At 44.5% G+C, this 23,684-nt stretch overlaps 1 non-coding gene across 1 annotated transcript; it reads left to right on the top strand.

The window, feature by feature from the left end:
- The first annotated feature begins 23,427 nt into the window (after nucleotides 1-23,427).
- On the top strand, nucleotides 23,428-23,499 carry TRNAV-CAC (transfer RNA valine (anticodon CAC)). Its single transcript has one exon. It is a non-coding gene; the product is annotated as a tRNA-Val (tRNA).
- The last annotated feature ends 185 nt before the right edge of the window (nucleotides 23,500-23,684 follow it).

The raw sequence follows: 23,684 nt of genomic DNA, 5'->3' as shown, positions 1-23,684 counted from the left end.
GCATTTACTATTTTGGTATCAGTTAGTTTTTCATATAATGGTGATGTAAGCAGAGTGGCGCAGTGGAAGCGAGCTGGGCCCATAACCCAGAGCTCCGTGGATCGAAACCACGCTCTGCTATGTTAATGCAAAGTAGCATTTGCTACTTTGGTATCAGTTAGTTTTTCATATAATGGTGATGTAAGCAGAGTGGCGCAGTGGAAGCGTGCTGGGCCCATAACCCAGAGGTCCGTGGATCGAAACCACGCTCTGCTATGTTAATGCAAAGTAGCATTTGCTACTTTGGTATCAGTTAGTTTTTCATATAATGGTGATGTAAGCAGAGTGGCGCAGTGGAAGCGTGCTGGGCCCATAACCCAGAGGTCCGTGGATCGAAACCACGCTCTGCTATGTTAATGCAAAGTAGCATTTGCTACTTTGGTATCAGTTAGTTTTTCATATAATGGTGATGTAAGCAGAGTGGCGCAGTGGAAGCGTGCTGGGCCCATAACCCAGAGGTCCGTGGATCTGAACCACGCTCGGCTATGTTAATGCAAAGTAGCATTTGCTACTTTGGTATCAGTTAGTTTTTCATATAATGGTGATGTAAGCAGAGTGGCGCAGTGGAAGCGTGCTGGGCCCATAACCCAGAGGTCCGTGGATCGAAACCACGCTCTGCTATGTTAATGCAAAGTAGCATTTGCTATTTTGGTATCAGTTAGTTTTTCATATAATGGTGATGTAAGCAGAGTGGCGCAGTGGAAGCGTGCTGGGCTCATAACCCAGAGCTCCGTGGTTAGAAACCACGCTCTGTTATGTTAATGTAAAGTAGCATTTGCTATTATGGTATCAGTTAGTTTTTCATATAATGGTGATGTAAGCAGAGTGGCGCAGTGGAAGCGAGCTGGGCCCATAACCCAGAGCTCCGTGGATCGAAACCACGCTCTGTTATGTTAATGTAAAGTAGCATTTGCTATTTTGGTATCTGTTAGTTTTTTATATAATGGTGATGTAAGCAGAGTGGCGCAGTGGAAGCGTGCTGGGCCCATAACCCAGAGGTCGTGCATCGAAACCACGCTCTGCTATGTTAATGCAAAGTAGCATTTGCTATTTTGGTATCTGTTAGTTTTTCATATAATGGTGATGTAAGCAGAGTGGCGCAGTGGAAGCGTGCTGGGCCCATAACCCTGAGGTTCGTGGATCGAAACCACGCTCTGCTATGTTAATGCAAAGTAGCATTTGCTACTTTGGTATCAGTTAGTTTTTCATATAATGCTGATGTAAGCAGAGTGGCGCAGTGGAAGCGTGCTGGGCCCATAACCCAGAGGTCCGTGGATCGAAACCACGCTCTGCTATGTTAATGCAAAGTAGCATTTGCTACTTTGGTATCAGTTAGTTTTTCATATAATGGTGATGTAAGCAGAGTGGCGCAGTGGAAGCGTGCTGGGCCCATAACCCTGAGGTTCGTGGATCGAAACCACGCTCTGCATTGTTATTGAAAAGTAGCATTTGCTATTTTGGTATCAGTTAGTTTTTCATATAATGGTGATGTAAGCAGAGTGGCGCAGTGGAAGCGTGCTTGGCCCATAACCCAGAGGTCCGTGGATCGAAACCACGCTCTGCTATGTTAATGCAAAGTAGCATTTGCTATTTTGGTATCAGTTAGTTTTTCATATAATGGTGATGTAAGCAGAGTGGCGCAGTGGAAGCGTGCTGGGCCCATAACCCAGAGGTCCGTGGATCGAAACCACGCTCAGCTATGTTAATGCAAAGTAGCATTTGCTATTTTGGTATCAGTTAGTTTTTCATATAATGGTGATGTAAGCAGAGTGGCGAAGTGGAAGCGTGCTGGGCCCATAACCCAGAGCTCCGTGGTTAGAAACCACGCTCTGCTAAATTAATGTAAAATAGCACTTGCTATTTTGATATAATTTAGTTTGTTCATGCTATGATCATGTAAGCAGAAAGGCGCAGTGGAAGCGTGCTGGGCCCATAACCCAGAGGTCCGTGGATCGAAAACCACGCTCTGCTATGTTAATGTAAAGTAGCATTTGTTATTATGGTATCAGTTAGTTTTTTATATAATGGTGATGTAAGCAGAGTGGCGCAGTGGAAGCGTGCTGGGCCCATAACCCAGAGGTCCGTGGATCGAAACCACGCTCTGCTATGTTAATGCAAAGTAGCATTTGCTATTTTGGTATCAGTTAGTTTTTCATATAATGGTGATGTAAGCAGAGTGGCGAAGTGGAAGCGTGCTGGGCCCATAACCCAGAGCTCCGTGGTTAGAAACCACGCTCTGCTAAATTAATGTAAAATAGCACTTGCTATTTTGATATAAGTTAGTTTGTTCATACTATGATCATGTAAGCAGAGTGGCGCATTGGAAGCGTGCTGGGCCCATAACCCAGAGGTCCGTGGATCGAAAACCACGCTCTGCTATGTTAATGTAAAGTAGCATTTGTTATTATGGTATCAGTTAGTTTTTCATATAATGGTGATGTAAGCAGAGTGGCGCAGTGGAAGCGTGCTGGGCCCATAACCCTGAGGTTCGTGGATCGAAACCACGCTCTGCATTGTTATTGAAAAGTAGCATTTACTATTTTGGTATCAGTTAGTTTTTCATATAATGGTGATGTAAGCAGAGTGGCGCAGTGGAAGCGAGCTGGGCCCGTAACCCAGAGCTCCGTGGATCGAAACCACGCTCTGTTATGTTAATGTAAAGTAGCATTTGCTATTTTGGTATCTGTTAGTTTTTCATATAATGGTGATGTAAGCAGAGTGGCGCAGTGGAAGCGTGCTGGGCCCATAACCCTGAGGTTCGTGGATCGAAACCACGCTCTGCATTGTTATTGAAAAGTAGCATTTGCTATTTTGGTATCAGTTAGTTTTTCATATAATGGTGATGTAAGCAGAGTGGCGCAGTGGAAGCGTGCTGGGCCCATAACCCTGAGGTTCGTGGATCGAAACCACGCTCTGCTATGTTAATGCAAAGTAGCATTTGCTACTTTGGTATCAGTTAGTTTTTCATATAATGGTGATGTAAGCAGAGTGGCGCAGTGGAAGCGTGCTGGGCCCATAACCCTGAGGTTCATGGATCGAAACCACGCTCTGCATTGTTATTGAAAAGTAGCATTTGCTATTTTGGTATCAGTTAGTTTTTCATGTAATGGTGATGTAAGCAGAGTGGCGCAGTGGAAGCGTGCTGGGCCCATAACCCAGAGGTCCGTGGATCGAAACCACGCTCTGCTATGTTAATGCAAAGTAGCATTTGCTACTTTGGTATCAGTTAGTTTTTCATATAATGGTGATGTAAGCAGAGTGGCGAAGTGGAAGCGTGCTGGGCCCATAACCCAGAGCTCCGTGGTTAGAAACCACGCTCTGCTAAATTAATGTAAAATAGCACTTGCTATTTTGATATAATTTAGTTTGTTCATGCTATGATCATGTAAGCAGAAAGGCGCAGTGGAAGCGTGCTGGGCCCATAACCCAGAGGTCCGTGGATCGAAAACCACGCTCTGCTATGTTAATGTAAAGTAGCATTTGTTATTATGGTATCAGTTAGTTTTTCATATAATGGTGATGTAAGCAGAGTGGCGCAGTGGAAGCGTGCTGGGCCCATAACCCAGAGGTCCGTGGATCGAAACCACGCTCTGCTATGTTAATGCAAAGTAGCATTTGCTATTTTGGTATCAGTTAGTTTTTCATATAATGGTGATGTAAGCAGAGTGGCGAAGTGGAAGCGTGCTGGGCTCATAACCCAGAGCTCCGTGGTTAGAAACCACGCTCTGCTAAATTAATGTAAAATAGCACTTGCTATTTTGATATAAGTTAGTTTGTTCATACTATGATCATGTAAGAAGAGTGGCGCATTGGAAGCGTGCTGGGCCCATAACCCAGAGGTCCGTGGATCGAAAACCCCGCTCTGCTATGTTAATGTAAAGTAGCATTTGTTATTATGGTATCAGTTAGTTTTTCATATAATGGTGATGTAAGCAGAGTGGCGCAGTGGAAGCGTGCTGGGCCCATAACCCAGAGGTCCGTGGATCGAAACCACGCTCCGCTATGTTAATGTAAAGTAGCATTTGCTATTATGGTATCAGTTAGTTTTTCGTATAATGGTGATGTAGGCAGAGTGGCGCAGTGGAAGCGTGCTGGGCCCATAACCCTGAGGTTCGTGGATCGAAACCACGCTCTGCATTGTTATTGCAAAGTAGCATTTGCTATTTTGGTATCAGTTAGTTTTTCATATAATGGTGATGTAAGCAGAGTGGCGCAGTGGAAGCGTGCTGGGCCCATAACCCAGAGCTCCGTGGTTTGAAACCACGCTCTGCTAAATTAATGTAAAATAGCACTTGCTATTTTGATATAAGTTAGTTTGTTCATACTATGATCATGTAAGCAGAGTGGCGCATTGGAAGCGTGCTGGGCCCATAACCCAGAGCTCCGTGGATCGAAACCACGCTCTGTTATGTTAATGTAAAGTAGCATTTGCTATTTTGGCATCTGTTAGTTTTTCATATAATGGTGATGTAAGCAGAGTGGCGCAGTGGAAGCGTGCTGGGCCCATAACCCTGAGGTTCGTGGATCGAAACCACGCTCTGCATTGTTATTGAAAAGTAGCATTTGCTATTTTGGTATCAGTTAGTTTTTCATATAATGGTGATGTAAGCAGAGTGGCGCAGTGGAAGCGTGCTGGGCCCATAACCCAGAGGTCCGTGGATCGAAACCACGCTCTGCTATGTTAATGCAAAGTAGCATTTGCTACTTTGGTATCAGTTAGTTTTTCATATAATGGTGATGTAAGCAGAGTGGCGCAGTGGAAGCGTGCTGGGCCCATAACCCTGAGGTTCGTGGATCGAAACCACGCTCTGCATTGTTATTGAAAAGTAGCATTTGCTATTTTGGTATCAGTTAGTTTTTCATATAATGGTGATGTAAGCAGAGTGGCGCAGTGGAAGCGTGCTGGGCCCATAACCCTGAGGTTCGTGGATCGAAACCACGCTCTGCTATGTTAATGCAAAGTAGCATTTGCTACTTTGGTATCAGTTAGTTTTTCATATAATGGTGATGTAAGCAGAGTGGCGCAGTGGAAGCGTGCTGGGCCCATAACCCTGAGGTTCGTGGATCGAAACCACGCTCTGCATTGTTATTGAAAAGTAGCATTTGCTATTTTGGTATCAGTTAGTTTTTCATGTAATGGTGATGTAAGCAGAGTGGCGCAGTGGAAGCGTGCTGGGCCCATAACCCAGAGGTCCGTGGATCGAAACCACGCTCTGCTATGTTAATGCAAAGTAGCATTTGCTATTTTGGTATCAGTTAGTTTTTCATATAATGGTGATGTAAGCAGAGTGGCGAAGTGGAAGCGTGCTGGGCTCATAACCCAGAGCTCCGTGGTTAGAAACCACGCTCTGCTAAATTAATGTAAAATAGCACTTGCTATTTTGATATAAGTTAGTTTGTTCATACTATGATCATGTAAGAAGAGTGGCGCATTGGAAGCGTGCTGGGCCCATAACCCAGAGGTCCGTGGATCGAAAACCCCGCTCTGCTATGTTAATGTAAAGTAGCATTTGTTATTATGGTATCAGTTAGTTTTTCATATAATGGTGATGTAAGCAGAGTGGCGCAGTGGAAGCGTGCTGGGCCCATAACCCAGAGGTCCGTGGATCGAAACCACGCTCCGCTATGTTAATGTAAAGTAGCATTTGCTATTATGGTATCAGTTAGTTTTTCGTATAATGGTGATGTAGGCAGAGTGGCGCAGTGGAAGCGTGCTGGGCCCATAACCCTGAGGTTCGTGGATCGAAACCACGCTCTGCATTGTTATTGCAAAGTAGCATTTGCTATTTTGGTATCAGTTAGTTTTTCATATAATGGTGATGTAAGCAGAGTGGCGCAGTGGAAGCGTGCTGGGCCCATAACCCAGAGCTCCGTGGTTTGAAACCACGCTCTGCTAAATTAATGTAAAATAGCACTTGCTATTTTGATATAAGTTAGTTTGTTCATACTATGATCATGTAAGCAGAGTGGCGCATTGGAAGCGTGCTGGGCCCATAGCCCAGAGCTCCGTGGATCGAAACCACGCTCTGTTATGTTAATGTAAAGTAGCATTTGCTATTTTGGCATCTGTTAGTTTTTCATATAATGGTGATGTAAGCAGAGTGGCGCAGTGGAAGCGTGCTGGGCCCATAACCCTGAGGTTCGTGGATCGAAACCACGCTCTGCATTGTTATTGAAAAGTAGCATTTGCTATTTTGGTATCAGTTAGTTTTTCATATAATGGTGATGTAAGCAGAGTGGCGCAGTGGAAGCGTGCTGGGCCCATAACCCAGAGGTCCGTGGATCGAAACCACGCTCTGCTATGTTAATGCAAAGTAGCATTTGCTACTTTGGTATCAGTTAGTTTTTCATATAATGGTGATGTAAGCAGAGTGGCGCAGTGGAAGCGTGCTGGGCCCATAACCCTGAGGTTCGTGGATCGAAACCACGCTCTGCATTGTTATTGAAAAGTAGCATTTGCTATTTTGGTATCAGTTAGTTTTTCATATAATGGTGATGTAAGCAGAGTGGCGCAGTGGAAGCGTGCTGGGCCCATAACCCTGAGGTTCGTGGATCGAAACCACGCTCTGCTATGTTAATGCAAAGTAGCATTTGCTACTTTGGTATCAGTTAGTTTTTCATATAATGGTGATGTAAGCAGAGTGGCGCAGTGGAAGCGTGCTGGGCCCATAACCCTGAGGTTCGTGGATCGAAACCACGCTCTGCATTGTTATTGAAAAGTAGCATTTGCTATTTTGGTATCAGTTAGTTTTTCATGTAATGGTGATGTAAGCAGAGTGGCGCAGTGGAAGCGTGCTGGGCCCATAACCCAGAGGTCCGTGGATCGAAACCACGCTCTGCTATGTTAATGCAAAGTAGCATTTGCTACTTTGGTATCAGTTAGTTTTTCATATAATGGTGATGTAAGCAGAGTGGCGAAGTGGAAGCGTGCTGGGCCCATAACCCAGAGCTCCGTGGTTAGAAACCACGCTCTGCTAAATTAATGTAAAATAGCACTTGCTATTTTGATATAATTTAGTTTGTTCATGCTATGATCATGTAAGCAGAAAGGCGCAGTGGAAGCGTGCTGGGCCCATAACCCAGAGGTCCGTGGATCGAAAACCACGCTCTGCTATGTTAATGTAAAGTAGCATTTGTTATTATGGTATCAGTTAGTTTTTCATATAATGGTGATGTAAGCAGAGTGGCGCAGTGGAAGCGTGCTGGGCCCATAACCCAGAGGTCCGTGGATCGAAACCACGCTCTGCTATGTTAATGCAAAGTAGCATTTGCTATTTTGGTATCAGTTAGTTTTTCATATAATGGTGATGTAAGCAGAGTGGCGAAGTGGAAGCGTGCTGGGCTCATAACCCAGAGCTCCGTGGTTAGAAACCACGCTCTGCTAAATTAATGTAAAATAGCACTTGCTATTTTGATATAAGTTAGTTTGTTCATACTATGATCATGTAAGAAGAGTGGCGCATTGGAAACGTGCTGGGCCCATAACCCAGAGGTCCGTGGATCGAAAACCCCGCTCTGCTATGTTAATGTAAAGTAGCATTTGTTATTATGGTATCAGTTAGTTTTTCATATAATGGTGATGTAAGCAGAGTGGCGCAGTGGAAGCGTGCTGGGCCCATAACCCAGAGGTCCGTGGATCGAAACCACGCTCCGCTATGTTAATGTAAAGTAGCATTTGCTATTATGGTATCAGTTAGTTTTTCGTATAATGGTGATGTAGGCAGAGTGGCGCAGTGGAAGCGTGCTGGGCCCATAACCCTGAGGTTCGTGGATCGAAACCACGCTCTGCATTGTTATTGCAAAGTAGCATTTGCTATTTTGGTATCAGTTAGTTTTTCATATAATGGTGATGTAAGCAGAGTGGCGCAGTGGAAGCGTGCTGGGCCCATAACCCAGAGGTCCGTGGATCGAAACCACGCTCTGCTATGTTAATGCAAAGTAGCATTTGCTACTTTGGTATCAGTTAGTTTTTCATATAATGGTGATGTAAGCAGAGTGGCGCAGTGGAAGCGTGCTGGGCCCATAACCCTGAGGTTCGTGGATCGAAACCACGCTCTGCATTGTTATTGAAAAGTAGCATTTGCTATTTTGGTATCAGTTAGTTTTTCATATAATGGTGATGTAAGCAGAGTGGCGCAGTGGAAGCGTGCTGGGCCCATAACCCTGAGGTTCGTGGATCGAAACCACGCTCTGCTATGTTAATGCAAAGTAGCATTTGCTACTTTGGTATCAGTTAGTTTTTCATATAATGGTGATGTAAGCAGAGTGGCGCAGTGGAAGCGTGCTGGGCCCATAACCCAGAGGTCCGTGGATCGAAAACCACGCTCTGCTATGTTAATGTAAAGTAGCATTTGTTATTATGGTATCAGTTAGTTTTTCATATAATGGTGATGTAAGCAGAGTGGCGCAGTGGAAGCGTGCTGGGCCCATAACCCAGAGGTCCGTGGATCGAAACCACGCTCTGCTATGTTAATGCAAAGTAGCATTTGCTATTTTGGTATCAGTTAGTTTTTCATATAATGGTGATGTAAGCAGAGTGGCGAAGTGGAAGCGTGCTGGGCTCATAACCCAGAGCTCCGTGGTTAGAAACCACGCTCTGCTAAATTAATGTAAAATAGCACTTGCTATTTTGATATAAGTTAGTTTGTTCATACTATGATCATGTAAGAAGAGTGGCGCATTGGAAACGTGCTGGGCCCATAACCCAGAGGTCCGTGGATCGAAAACCCCGCTCTGCTATGTTAATGTAAAGTAGCATTTGTTATTATGGTATCAGTTAGTTTTTCATATAATGGTGATGTAAGCAGAGTGGCGCAGTGGAAGCGTGCTGGGCCCATAACCCAGAGGTCCGTGGATCGAAACCACGCTCCGCTATGTTAATGTAAAGTAGCATTTGCTATTATGGTATCAGTTAGTTTTTCGTATAATGGTGATGTAGGCAGAGTGGCGCAGTGGAAGCGTGCTGGGCCCATAACCCTGAGGTTCGTGGATCGAAACCACGCTCTGCATTGTTATTGCAAAGTAGCATTTGCTATTTTGGTATCGGTTAGTTTTTCATATAATGGTGATGTAAGCAGAGTGGCGCAGTGGAAGCGTGCTGGGCCCATAACCCAGAGCTCCGTGGTTTGAAACCACGCTCTGCTAAATTAATGTAAAATAGCACTTGCTATTTTGATATAAGTTAGTTTGTTCATACTATGATCATGTAAGCAGAGTGGCGCATTGGAAGCGTGCTGGGCCCATAACCCAGAGCTCCGTGGATCGAAACCACGCTCTGTTATGTTAATGTAAAGTAGCATTTGCTATTTTGGCATCTGTTAGTTTTTCATATAATGGTGATGTAAGCAGAGTGGCGCAGTGGAAGCGTGCTGGGCCCATAACCCTGAGGTTCGTGGATCGAAACCACGCTCTGCATTGTTATTGAAAAGTAGCATTTGCTATTTTGGTATCAGTTAGTTTTTCATATAATGGTGATGTAAGCAGAGTGGCGCAGTGGAAGCGTGCTGGGCCCATAACCCAGAGGTCCGTGGATCGAAACCACGCTCTGCTATGTTAATGCAAAGTAGCATTTGCTACTTTGGTATCAGTTAGTTTTTCATATAATGGTGATGTAAGCAGAGTGGCGCAGTGGAAGCGTGCTGGGCCCATAACCCTGAGGTTCGTGGATCGAAACCACGCTCTGCATTGTTATTGAAAAGTAGCATTTGCTATTTTGGTATCAGTTAGTTTTTCATATAATAGTGATGTAAGCAGAGTGGCGCAGTGGAAGCGTACTTGGCCCATAACCCAGAGGTCCGTGGATCGAAACCACGCTCTGCTATGTTAATGCAAAGTAGCATTTGCTATTTTGGTATCAGTTAGTTTTTCATATAATGGTGATGTAAGCAGAGTGGCGCAGTGGAAGCGTGCTGGGCCCATAACCCAGAGGTCCGTGGATCGAAACCACGCTCTGCTATGTTAATGCAAAGTAGCATTTGCTATTTTGGTATCAGTTAGTTTTTCATATAATGGTGATGTAAGCAGAAAGGCGCAGTGGAAGCGTGCTGGGCCCATAACCCTGAGGTTCGTGGATCGAAACCACGCTCTGCATTGTTATTGAAAAGTAGCATTTGCTATTTTGGTATCAGTTAGTTTTTCATATTATGGTGATGTAAGCAGAGTGGCGCAGTGGAAGCGTGCTGGGCCCATAACCCTGAGGTTCGTGGATCGAAACCACGCTCTGCTATGTTAATGCAAAGTAGCATTTGCTACTTTGGTATCAGTTAGTTTTTCATATAATGGTGATGTAAGCAGAGTGGCGCAGTGGAAGCGTGCTGGGCCCATAACCCTGAGGTTCGTGGATCGAAACCACGCTCTGCATTGTTATTGAAAAGTAGCATTTGCTATTTTGGTATCAGTTAGTTTTTCATGTAATGGTGATGTAAGCAGAGTGGCGCAGTGGAAGCGTGCTGGGCCCATAACCCAGAGGTCCGTGGATCGAAACCTCGCTCTGCTATGTTAATGCAAAGTAGCATTTGCTACTTTGGTATCAGTTAGTTTTTCATATAATGGTGATGTAAGCAGAGTGGCGAAGTGGAAGCGTGCTGGGCCCATAACCCAGAGCTCCGTGGTTAGAAACCACGCTCTGCTAAATTAATGTAAAATAGCACTTGCTATTTTGATATAATTTAGTTTGTTCATGCTATGATCATGTAAGCAGAAAGGCGCAGTGGAAGCGTGCTGGGCCCATAACCCAGAGGTCCGTGGATCGAAAACCACGCTCTGCTATGTTAATGTAAAGTAGCATTTGTTATTATGGTATCAGTTAGTTTTTCATATAATGGTGATGTAAGCAGAGTGGCGCAGTGGAAGCGTGCTGGGCCCATAACCCAGAGGTCCGTGGATCGAAACCACGCTCTGCTATGTTAATGCAAAGTAGCATTTGCTATTTTGGTATCAGTTAGTTTTTCATATAATGGTGATGTAAGCAGAGTGGCGAAGTGGAAGCGTGCTGGGCTCATAACCCAGAGCTCCGTGGTTAGAAACCACGCTCTGCTAAATTAATGTAAAATAGCACTTGCTATTTTGATATAAGTTAGTTTGTTCATACTATGATCATGTAAGAAGAGTGGCGCATTGGAAGCGTGCTGGGCCCATAACCCTGAGGTTCGTGGATCGAAACCACGCTCTGCATTGTTATTGAAAAGTAGCATTTGCTATTTTGGTATCAGTTAGTTTTTCATGTAATGGTGATGTAAGCAGAGTGGCGCAGTGGAAGCGTGCTGGGCCCATAACCCAGAGGTCCGTGGATCGAAACCACGCTCTGCTATGTTAATGCAAAGTAGCATTTGCTACTTTGGTATCAGTTAGTTTTTCATATAATGGTGATGTAAGCAGAGTGGCGAAGTGGAAGCGTGCTGGGCCCATAACCCAGAGCTCCGTGGTTAGAAACCACGCTCTGCTAAATTAATGTAAAATAGCACTTGCTATTTTGATATAATTTAGTTTGTTCATGCTATGATCATGTAAGCAGAAAGGCGCAGTGGAAGCGTGCTGGGCCCATAACCCAGAGGTCCGTGGATCGAAAACCACGCTCTGCTATGTTAATGTAAAGTAGCATTTGTTATTATGGTATCAGTTAGTTTTTCATATAATGGTGATGTAAGCAGAGTGGCGCAGTGGAAGCGTGCTGGGCCCATAACCCAGAGGTCCGTGGATCGAAACCACGCTCTGCTATGTTAATGCAAAGTAGCATTTGCTATTTTGGTATCAGTTAGTTTTTCATATAATGGTGATGTAAGCAGAGTGGCGAAGTGGAAGCGTGCTGGGCTCATAACCCAGAGCTCCGTGGTTAGAAACCACGCTCTGCTAAATTAATGTAAAATAGCACTTGCTATTTTGATATAAGTTAGTTTGTTCATACTATGATCATGTAAGAAGAGTGGCGCATTGGAAGCGTGCTGGGCCCATAACCCTGAGGTTCGTGGATCGAAACCACGCTCTGCATTGTTATTGAAAAGTAGCATTTACTATTTTGGTATCAGTTAGTTTTTCATATAATGGTGATGTAAGCAGAGTGGCGCAGTGGAAGCGTGCTGGGCCCATAACCCAGAGCTCCGTGGTTTGAAACCACGCTCTGCTAAATTAATGTAAAATAGCACTTGCTATTTTGATATAAGTTAGTTTGTTCATACTATGATCATGTAAGCAGAGTGGCGCATTGGAAGCGTGCTGGGCCCATAACCCAGAGCTCCGTGGATCGAAACCACGCTCTGTTATGTTAATGTAAAGTAGCATTTGCTATTTTGGCATCTGTTAGTTTTTCATATAATGGTGATGTAAGCAGAGTGGCGCAGTGGAAGCGTGCTGGGCCCATAACCCTGAGGTTCGTGGATCGAAACCACGCTCTGCATTGTTATTGAAAAGTAGCATTTGCTATTTTGGTATCAGTTAGTTTTTCATATAATGGTGATGTAAGCAGAGTGGCGCAGTGGAAGCGTGCTTGGCCCGTAACCCAGAGGTCCGTGGATCGAAACCACGCTCTGCTATGTTAATGCAAAGTAGCATTTGCTACTTTGGTATCAGTTAGTTTTTCATATAATGGTGATGTAAGCAGAGTGGCGCAGTGGAAGCGTGCTGGGCCCATAACCCTGAGGTTCGTGGATCGAAACCACGCTCTGCATTGTTATTGAAAAGTAGCATTTGCTATTTTGGTATCAGTTAGTTTTTCATGTAATGGTGATGTAAGCAGAGTGGCGCAGTGGAAGCGTGCTGGGCCCATAACCCAGAGGTCCGTGGATCGAAAACCACGCTCTGCTATGTTAATGTAAAGTAGCATTTGTTATTATGGTATCAGTTAGTTTTTCATATAATGGTGATGTAAGCAGAGTGGCGCAGTGGAAGCGTGCTGGGCCCATAACCCAGAGGTCCGTGGATCGAAACCACGCTCTGCTATGTTAATGCAAAGTAGCATTTGCTATTTTGGTATCAGTTAGTTTTTCATATAATGGTGATGTAAGCAGAGTGGCGAAGTGGAAGCGTGCTGGGCTCATAACCCAGAGCTCCGTGGTTAGAAACCACGCTCTGCTAAATTAATGTAAAATAGCACTTGCTATTTTGATATAAGTTAGTTTGTTCATACTATGATCATGTAAGAAGAGTGGCGCATTGGAAGCGTGCTGGGCCCATAACCCTGAGGTTCGTGGATCGAAACCACGCTCTGCATTGTTATTGAAAAGTAGCATTTACTATTTTGGTATCAGTTAGTTTTTCATATAATGGTGATGTAAGCAGAGTGGCGCAGTGGAAGCGTGCTGGGCCCATAACCCAGAGCTCCGTGGTTTGAAACCACGCTCTGCTAAATTAATGTAAAATAGCACTTGCTATTTTGATATAAGTTAGTTTGTTCATACTATGATCATGTAAGCAGAGTGGCGCATTGGAAGCGTGCTGGGCCCATAACCCAGAGCTCCGTGGATCGAAACCACGCTCTGTTATGTTAATGTAAAGTAGCATTTGCTATTTTGGCATCTGTTAGTTTTTCATATAATGGTGATGTAAGCAGAGTGGCGCAGTGGAAGCGTGCTGGGCCCATAACCCTGAGGTTCGTGGATCGAAACCACGCTCTGCATTGTTATTGAAAAGTAGCATTTGCTATTTTGGTATCAGTTAGTTTTTCATATAATGGTGATGTAAGCAGAGTGGCGCAGTGGAAGCGTGCTTGGCCCATAACCCAGAGGTCCGTGGATCGAAACCACGCTCTGCTATGTTAATGCAAAGTAGCATTTGCTACTTTGGTATCAGTTAGTTTTTCATATAATGGTGATGTAAGCAGAGTGGCGCAGTGGAAGCGTGCTGGGCCCATAACCCTGAGGTTCGTGGATCGAAACCACGCTCTGCATTGTTATTGAAAAGTAGCATTTGCTATTTTGGTATCAGTTAGTTTTTCATGTAATGGTGATGTAAGCAGAGTGGCGCAGTGGAAGCGTGCTGGGCCCATAACCCAGAGGTCCGTGGATCGAAACCACGCTCTGCTATGTTAATGCAAAGTAGCATTTGCTACTTTGGTATCAGTTAGTTTTTCATATAATGGTGATGTAAGCAGAGTGGCGAAGTGGAAGCGTGCTGGGCCCATAACCCAGAGCTCCGTGGTTAGAAACCACGCTCTGCTAAATTAATGTAAAATAGCACTTGCTATTTTGATATAATTTAGTTTGTTCATGCTATGATCATGTAAGCAGAAAGGCGCAGTGGAAGCGTGCTGGGCCCATAACCCAGAGGTCCGTGGATCGAAAACCACGCTCTGCTATGTTAATGTAAAGTAGCTTTTGTTATTATGGTATCAGTTAGTTTTTCATATAATGGTGATGTAAGCAGAGTGGCGCAGTGGAAGCGTGCTGGGCCCATAACCCAGAGGTCCGTGGATCGAAACCACGCTCTGCTATGTTAATGCAAAGTAGCATTTGCTATTTTGGTATCAGTTAGTTTTTCATATAATGGTGATGTAAGCAGAGTGGCGAAGTGGAAGCGTGCTGGGCTCATAACCCAGAGCTCCGTGGTTAGAAACCACGCTCTGCTAAATTAATGTAAAATAGCACTTGCTATTTTGATATAAGTTAGTTTGTTCATACTATGATCATGTAAGAAGAGTGGCGCATTGGAAGCGTGCTGGGCCCATAACCCTGAGGTTCGTGGATCGAAACCACGCTCTGCATTGTTATTGAAAAGTAGCATTTACTATTTTGGTATCAGTTAGTTTTTCATATAATGGTGATGTAAGCAGAGTGGCGCAGTGGAAGCGAGCTGGGCCCATAACCCAGAGCTCCGTGGATCGAAACCACGCTCTGCCTTGTTATTGCAAAGTAGCATTTGCTATTTTGGTATCAGTTAGTTTGTCATATAATGGTGATGTAAGCAGAGTGGCGCAGTGGAAGCGTGGTGGGCCCATAACCCAGAGCTCCGTGGTTTGAAACCACGCTCTGCTAAATTAATGTAAAATAGCACTTGCTATTTTGATATAAGTTAGTTTGTTCATACTATGATCATGTAAGCAGAGTGGCGCATTGGAAGCGTGCTGGGCCCATAACCCAGAGCTCCGTGGATCGAAACCACGCTCTGTTATGTTAATGTAAAGTAGCATTTGCTATTTTGGCATCTGTTAGTTTTTCATATAATGTTGATGTAAGCAGAGTGGCGCAGTGGAAGCGTGCTGGGCCCATAACCCTGAGGTCCGTGGTTTGAAACCACGCTCTGCTAAATTAATGTAAAATAGCACTTGCTATTTTGATATAAGTTAGTTTGTTCATACTATGATCATGTAAGCAGAGTGGCGCATTGGAAGCGTGCTGGGCCCATAACCCAGAGCTCCGTGGATCGAAACCACGCTCTGTTATGTTAATGTAAAGTAGCATTTGCTATTTTGGCATCTGTTAGTTTTTCATATAATGGTGATGTAAGCAGAGTGGCGCAGTGGAAGCGTGCTGGGCCCATAACCCTGAGGTTCGTGGATCGAAACCACGCTCTGCATTGTTATTGAAAAGTAGCATTTGCTATTTTGGTATCAGTTAGTTTTTCATATAATGGTGATGTAAGCAGAGTGGCGCAGTGGAAGCGTGCTTGGCCCATAACCCAGAGGTCCGTGGATCGAAACCACGCTCTGCTATGTTAATGCAAAGTAGCATTTGCTACTTTGGTATCAGTTAGTTTTTCATATAATGGTGATGTAAGCAGAGTGGCGCAGTGGAAGCGTGCTGGGCCCATAACCCTGAGGTTCGTGGATCGAAACCACGCTCTGCATTGTTATTGAAAAGTAGCATTTGCTATTTTGGTATCAGTTAGTTTTTCATGTAATGGTGATGTAAGCAGAGTGGCGCAGTGGAAGCGTGCTGGGCCCATAACCCAGAGGTCCGTGGATCGAAACCACGCTCTGCTATGTTAATGCAAAGTAGCATTTGCTACTTTGGTATCAGTTAGTTTTTCATATAATGGTGATGTAAGCAGAGTGGCGAAGTGGAAGCGTGCTGGGCCCATAACCCAGAGCTCCGTGGTTAGAAACCACGCTCTGCTAAATTAATGTAAAATAGCACTTGCTATTTTGATATAATTTAGTTTGTTCATGCTATGATCATGTAAGCAGAAAGGCGCAGTGGAAGCGTGCTGGGCCCATAACCCAGAGGTCCGTGGATCGAAAACCACGCTCTGCTATGTTAATGTAAAGTAGCTTTTGTTATTATGGTATCAGTTAGTTTTTCATATAATGGTGATGTAAGCAGAGTGGCGCAGTGGAAGCGTGCTGGGCCCATAACCCAGAGGTCCGTGGATCGAAACCACGCTCTGCTATGTTAATGCAAAGTAGCATTTGCTATTTTGGTATCAGTTAGTTTTTCATATAATGGTGATGTAAGCAGAGTGGCGAAGTGGAAGCGTGCTGGGCTCATAACCCAGAGCTCCGTGGTTAGAAACCACGCTCTGCTAAATTAATGTAAAATAGCACTTGCTATTTTGATATAAGTTAGTTTGTTCATACTATGATCATGTAAGAAGAGTGGCGCATTGGAAGCGTGCTGGGCCCATAACCCTGAGGTTCGTGGATCGAAACCACGCTCTGCATTGTTATTGAAAAGTAGCATTTACTATTTTGGTATCAGTTAGTTTTTCATATAATGGTGATGTAAGCAGAGTGGCGCAGTGGAAGCGAGCTGGGCCCATAACCCAGAGCTCCGTGGATCGAAACCACGCTCTGCCTTGTTATTGCAAAGTAGCATTTGCTATTTTGGTATCAGTTAGTTTGTCATATAATGGTGATGTAAGCAGAGTGGCGCAGTGGAAGCGTGGTGGGCCCATAACCCAGAGCTCCGTGGTTTGAAACCACGCTCTGCTAAATTAATGTAAAATAGCACTTGCTATTTTGATATAAGTTAGTTTGTTCATACTATGATCATGTAAGCAGAGTGGCGCATTGGAAGCGTGCTGGGCCCATAACCCAGAGCTCCGTGGATCGAAACCACGCTCTGTTATGTTAATGTAAAGTAGCATTTGCTATTTTGGCATCTGTTAGTTTTTCATATAATGTTGATGTAAGCAGAGTGGCGCAGTGGAAGCGTGCTGGGCCCATAACCCTGAGGTTCGTGGATCGAAACCACGCTCTGCATTGTTATTGAAAAGTAGCATTTGCTATTTTGGTATCAGTTAGTTTTTCATATAATGGTGATGTAAGCAGAGTGGCGCAGTGGAAGCGTGCTGGGCCCATAACCCAGAGGTCCGTGGATCGAAACCACGCTCTGCTATGTTAATGCAAAGTAGCATTTGCTACTTTGGTATCAGTTAGTTTTTCATATAATGGTGATGTAAGCAGAGTGGCGCAGTGGAAGCGTGCTGGGCCCATAACCCTGAGGTTCGTGGATCGAAACCACGCTCTGCATTGTTATTGAAAAGTAGCATTTGCTATTTTGGTATCAGTTAGTTTTTCATATAATGGTGATGTAAGCAGAGTGGCGCAGTGGAAGCGTGCTGGGCCCATAACCCAGAGGTCCGTGGATCGAAACCACGCTCTGCTATGTTAATGCAAAGTAGCATTTGCTACTTTGGTATCAGTTAGTTTTTCATATAATGGTGATGTAAGCAGAGTGGCGCAGTGGAAGCGTGCTGGGCCCATAACCCAGAGGTCCGTGGATCGAAAACCACGCTCTGCTATGTTAATGTAAAGTAGCATTTGTTATTATGGTATCAGTTAGTTTTTTATATAATGGTGATGTAAGCAGAGTGGCGCAGTGGAAGCGTGCTGGGCCCATAACCCAGAGGTCCGTGGATCGAAACCACGCTCTGCTATGTTAATGCAAAGTAGCATTTGCTATTTTGGTATCAGTTAGTTTTTCATATAATGGTGATGTAAGCAGAGTGGCGCAGTGGAAGCGTGCTGGGCCCATAACCCAGAGGTCCGTGCATCGAAACCACGCTCTGCTATGTTAATTTAAAGTAGCATTTGCTATTTTGGTATCAGTTAGTTTTTCATATAATGGTGATGCAAGCAGAGTGGCGCTGCGGAAGCGTGCTGGGCCCATAACCCAGAGGTCCGTGGATCGAAACCACACTATGCTATGTTAATGCAAAGTAGCATTTGCTATTTTGGTATCAGTTAGTTTTTCATATAATGGTGATGCAAGCAGAGTGGCGCTGCGGAAGCGTGCTGGGCCCATAACCCAGAGCTCCGTGGTTAGAAACCACGCTCTGCTAAATTAATGTAAAATAGCACTTGCTATTTTGATATAAGTTAGTTTGTTCATACTATGACCATGTAAGCAGAGTGGCGCAGTGGAAGCGTGCTGGGCCCATAACCCAGAGGTCCGTGGATCGAAACCACGCTCGGCTATGTTTTTGCAAAGCAGCATTTGCTATTTTGATATCAGTTAGTTTTTCATATAACGGTGATGTAAGCAGAGTGGCGCAGTGGGAGCGTGCTGGGCCCATAACCTAGAGCTCCGTGGATCGCAACCACGCTCTGTTATGTTAATGTAAAGTAGCATTTGCTATTTGGTATCTGTTAGTTTTTCATATAATGGTGATGTAAGCAGAGTGGCGCAGTGGAAGCGTGCTGGGTCCATAACCCAGAGGTCGTGCATCGAAACCACGCTCTGCTATGTTAATGCAAAGTAGCATTTTCTATTTTAGTATCAGTTAGTTTTTCACATAATGGTGATGTAAGCAGAGTGGCGCAGTGGAAGCGTGCTGGGCCCATATCCCAGAGCTCCGTGGATCGAAACCACGCTCTGTTATGTTAATGTAAAGTAGCATTTGCTATTTTGGTATCTGTTAGTTTTTCATATAATGGTGATGTAAGCAGAGTGGCGCAGTGGAAGCGTGCTGGGCCCATAACCCGGAGCTCCGTGGATCGAAACCACGCTCTGTTATGTTAATGTAAAGTAGCATTTGCTATTATGGTATCAGTTAGTTTTTCATATAATGGTGATGTAAGCAGAGTGGCGCAGTGGGAGCGTGCTGGGCCCATAACACAGAGCTCCGTGGATCGAAACCACGCTCTGTTATGTTAATGTAAAGTAGCATTTGCTATTATGGTATCAGTTAGTTTTTCATATAATGGTGATGTAAGCAGAGTGGCGCATTGGAAGCGTGCTGGGCCCATAACCCTAGGTTCGTGGTTCGAAACCACGCTCTGCATTGTTATTGAAAAGTAGCATTTGCTATTTTGGTATCAGTTAGTTTTTCATATAATGGTGATGGAAGTAGAGTGGCGCAGTGGAAGCGTGCTGGGCCCATAACCCAGAGGTCCATGGATCGAAACCACGCTCTGCTATGTTAATGCAAAGTAGCATTTTCAATTTTAGTATCAGTTAGTTTTTCATATAATGGTGATGTAAGCAGAGTGGCGCAGTGGAAGCGTGCTGGGCCCATAACCCAGAGCTCCGTGGTTAGAAACCACGCTCTGCTATGTTAATTTAAAGTAGCATTTGCTATTATGGTATCAGTTAGTTTTTCATATAATGGTGATGTAGGCAGAGTGGCGCAGTGGAAGCGTGCTGGGCCCATAACCCAGAGGTCCGTGGATCGAAACCACGCTCGGCTATGTTTTTGCAAAGTAGCATTTGCTATTTTGGTATCAGTTAGTTTTTCATATATTGGTGATGTAAGCAGAGTGGCGCAGTGGAAGCGTGCTGGGCCCATAACCCAGAGGTCGTGCATCGAAACCCGCTCTGCTATGTTAATGCAAAGTAGCATTTTCTATTTTAGTATCAGTTAGTTTTTCATATAATGGTGATGTAAGCAGAGTGGCCAGTGGAAGCGTGCTGGGCCCATAACCCAGAGGTCCGTGGATCGAAACCACGCTGTGCTATGTTAATGTAAAGTAGCATTTGCTATTATGGTATCAGTTAGTTTTTCATGTAATGGTGATGTAAGCAGAGTTCCAGTGGAAGCGTGCTGGGCCCATAACCCAGAGGTCCGTGGATAGAAACCACGCTCTGCTATGTTAATGCAAAGTAGCATTTGCTATTTTGGTATCAGTTAGTTTTTCATATAATGGTGATGTAAGCAGAGTGGTGCAGTGGAAGCGTGCTTGGCCCATAACCCAGAGGTCCGTGGATAGAAACCACGCTCTGCTATGTTAATGCAAAGTAGCATTTGCTATTTTGGTATCAGTTAGTTTTTCATATAATGGTGATGTAAGCAGAGTGGTGCAGTGGAAGCGTGCTGGGCCCATAACCCAGAGCTCCGTGGATCGAAACCACGCTCTGCTATGTTAATGCAAAGTAGCATTTGCTATTTTGGTATCAGTTCGTTTTTCATATAATGGTGATGTAAGCAGAGTGGCCAGTGGAAGCGTGCTGGGCCCATAACCCAGAGCTCCGTGGATCGAAACCACGCTCGGCTATGTTTTTGCAAAGTAGCATTTGCTATTTTGGTATCAGTTAGTTTTTCATATAATGGTGATGTAAGCAGAGTGGCCAGTGGAAGCGTGCTGGGCCCATAACCCAGAGCTCCGTGGTTAGAAACCACGCTCTGCTAAATTAATGTAAAATAGCACTTGCTATTTTGATATAAGTTAGTTTGTTCATACTATGATCATGTAAGCAGAGTAGCGCAGTGGAAGCGTGCTGGGCCCATAACCCAGAGGTCCGTGGATCGAAACCACGCTCTGCTATGTTAATGTAAAGTAGCATTTGCTATTATGGTATCAGTTAGTTTTTCATATAATGGTGATGTAAGCAGAGTGGCGCAGTGGAAGCGTGCTGGGCCCATAACCCTAGGTTCGTGGATCGAAACCACGCTCTGCATTGTTATTGAAAAGTAGCATTTGCTATTTTGGTATCAGTTAGTTTTTCATATAATGGTGATGTAAGCAGAGTGGCGCATTGGAAGCGTGCTGGGCCCATAACCCAGAGGTCCGTGGATCTAAACCACGCTCTGCTATGTTAATGCAAAGTAGCATTTTCAATTTTAGTATCAGTTAGTTTTTCATATAATGGTGATGTAAGCAGAGTGGCGCAGTGGAAGCGTGCTGGGCCCATAACCCAGAGCTCCGTGGTTAGAAACCACGCTCTGCTAAATTAATGTAAAATAGCACATGCTATTTTGATAGAAGTTAGTTTGTTCATACTATGATCATGTAAGCAGAGTGGCGCAGTGGAAGCGTGCTGGGCCCATAACCCAGAGGTCCGTGGATCGAAACTACGTTCTGCTATGTTAATGTAAAGTAGCATTTGCTATTATGGTATCAGTTAGTTTTTCATATAATGGTGATGTAGGCAGAGTGGCGCAGTGGAAGCGTGCTGGGCCCATAACCCAGAGGTCCGTGGATCGAAACCACGCTCGGCTATGTTTTTGCAAAGTAGCATTTGCTATTTTGGTATCAGTTAGTTTTTCATATATTGGTGATGTAAGCAGAGTGGCGCAGTGGAAGCGTGCTGGGCCCATAACCCAGAGGTCGTGCATCGAAACCCGCTCTGCTATGTTAATGCAAAGTAGCATTTTCTATTTTAGTATCAGTTAGTTTTTCATATAATGGTGATGTAAGCAGAGTGGCCAGTGGAAGCGTGCTGGGCCCATAACCCAGAGGTCCGTGGATCGAAACCACGCTGTGCTATGTTAATGCAAAGTAGCATTTGCTATTTTGGTATCAGTTAGTTTTTCATATAATGGTGATGTAAGCAGAGTGGTGCAGTGGAAGCGTGCTTGGCCCATAACCCAGAGGTCCGTGGATAGAAACCACGCTCTGCTATGTTAATGCAAAGTAGCATTTGCTATTTTGGTATCAGTTAGTTTTTCATATAATGGTGATGTAAGCAGAGTGGTGCAGTGGAAGCGTGCTGGGCCCATAACCCAGAGCTCCGTGGATCGAAACCACGCTCTGCTATGTTAATGCAAAGTAGCATTTGCTATTTTGGTATCAGTTCGTTTTTCATATAATGGTGATGTAAGCAGAGTGGAAAGTGGAAGCGTGCTGGGCTCATAACCCAGAGGTCCGTGGATCGAAACCACGCTCGGCTATGTTTTTGCAAAGTAGCATTTGCTATTTTGGTATCAGTTAGTTTTTCATATAAAGGTGATATAAGCAGAGTGGCTCAGTGGAAGCGTGCTGGGCCCATAACCCAGAGGTGCGTGGATCGAAACCACGCTCTGCTATGTTAATGTAAAGTAGCATTTGCTATCTTGGTATCAGTTAGTTTTTCATATAATGGTGATGTAAGCAGAGTGGCGCAGTGGAAGCGTGCTGGGCCCATAACCCAGAGGTCCGTGGATCGAAACCACGCTCGGCTATGTTTTTGCAAAGTAGCATTTGCTATTTTGATATCAGTTAGTTTTTCATATAACGGTGATGTAAGCAGAGTGGCGCAGTGGGAGCGTGCTGGGCCCATAACCTAGAGCTCCGTGGATCGCAACCACGCTCTGTTATGTTAATGTAAAGTAGCATTTGCTATTTGGTATCTGTTAGTTTTTCATATAATGGTGATGTAAGCAGAGTGGCGCAGTGGAAGCGTGCTGGGCCCATAACCCAGAGGTCGTGCATCGAAACCACGCTCTGCTATGTTAATGCAAAGTAGCATTTTCTATTTTAGTATCAGTTAGTTTTTCACATAATGGTGATGTAAGCAGAGTGGCGAAGTGGAAGCGTGCTGGGCCCATATCCCAGAGCTCCGTGGATCGAAACCACGCTCTGTTATGTTAATGTAAAGTAGCATTTGCTATTATGGTATCAGTTAGTTTTTCATATAATGGTGATGTAAGCAGAGTGGCGCAGTGGGAGCGTGCTGGGCCCATAACACAGAGCTCCGTGGATCGAAACCACGCTCTGCTATGTTAATGCAAAGTAGCATTTGCTATTTTGGTATCAGTTAGTTTTTCATATAATGGTGATGTAAGCAGAGTGGCGCAGTGGAAGCGTGCTGGGCCCATAACCCAGAGGTCCATGGATCGAAACCACGCTCTGCTATGTTAATGCAAAGTAGCATTTTCAATTTTAGTTTCACTAGTTTTTCATATAATGGTGATGTAAGCAGAGTGGCGCAGTGGAAGCGTGCTGGGCCCATAACCCAGAGCTCCGTGGTTAGAAACCACGCTCTGCTAAATTAATGTAAAATAGCACTTGCTATTTTGATATAAGTTAGTTTGTTCATACTATGATCATGTAAGCAGAGTAGCGCAGTGGAAGCGTGCTGGGCCCATAACCCAGAGGTCCGTGGATCGAAACCACGCTCTGCTATGTTAATGTAAAGTAACATTTGCTATTATGGTATCAGTTAGTTTTTCATATAATGGTGATGTAAGCAGAGTGGCGCAGTGGAAGCGTGCTGGGCCCATAACCCTAGGTTCGTGGATCGAAACCACGCTCTGCATTGTTATTGAAAAGTAGCATTTGCTATTTTGGTATCAGTTAGTTTTTCATATAATGGTGATGTAAGCAGAGTGGTGCAGTGGAAGCGTGCTGGGCCCACAACCCAGAGGTCCGTGGATCGAAACCACGCTCTGCTATGTTAATGCAAAGTAGCATTTTCAATTTTAGTATCAGTTAGTTTTTCATATAATGGTGATGTAAGCAGAGTGGCGCAGTGGAAGCGTGCTGGGCCCATAACCCAGAGCTCCGTGGTTAGAAACCACGCTCTGCTAAATTAATGTAAAATAGCACTTGCTATTTTGATATAAGTTAGTTTGTTCAT

The sequence above is a fragment of the Phalangium opilio genome, unplaced genomic scaffold (genome assembly GCF_054372755.1).
Source record: "Phalangium opilio isolate 3A_F unplaced genomic scaffold, DU_Popi_V2 ptg000078l_1, whole genome shotgun sequence".
NCBI classification, from domain to species: Eukaryota; Metazoa; Arthropoda; class Arachnida; order Opiliones; family Phalangiidae; genus Phalangium; species Phalangium opilio.
This window is presented reverse-complemented; position numbering and strand designations above follow the sequence as displayed.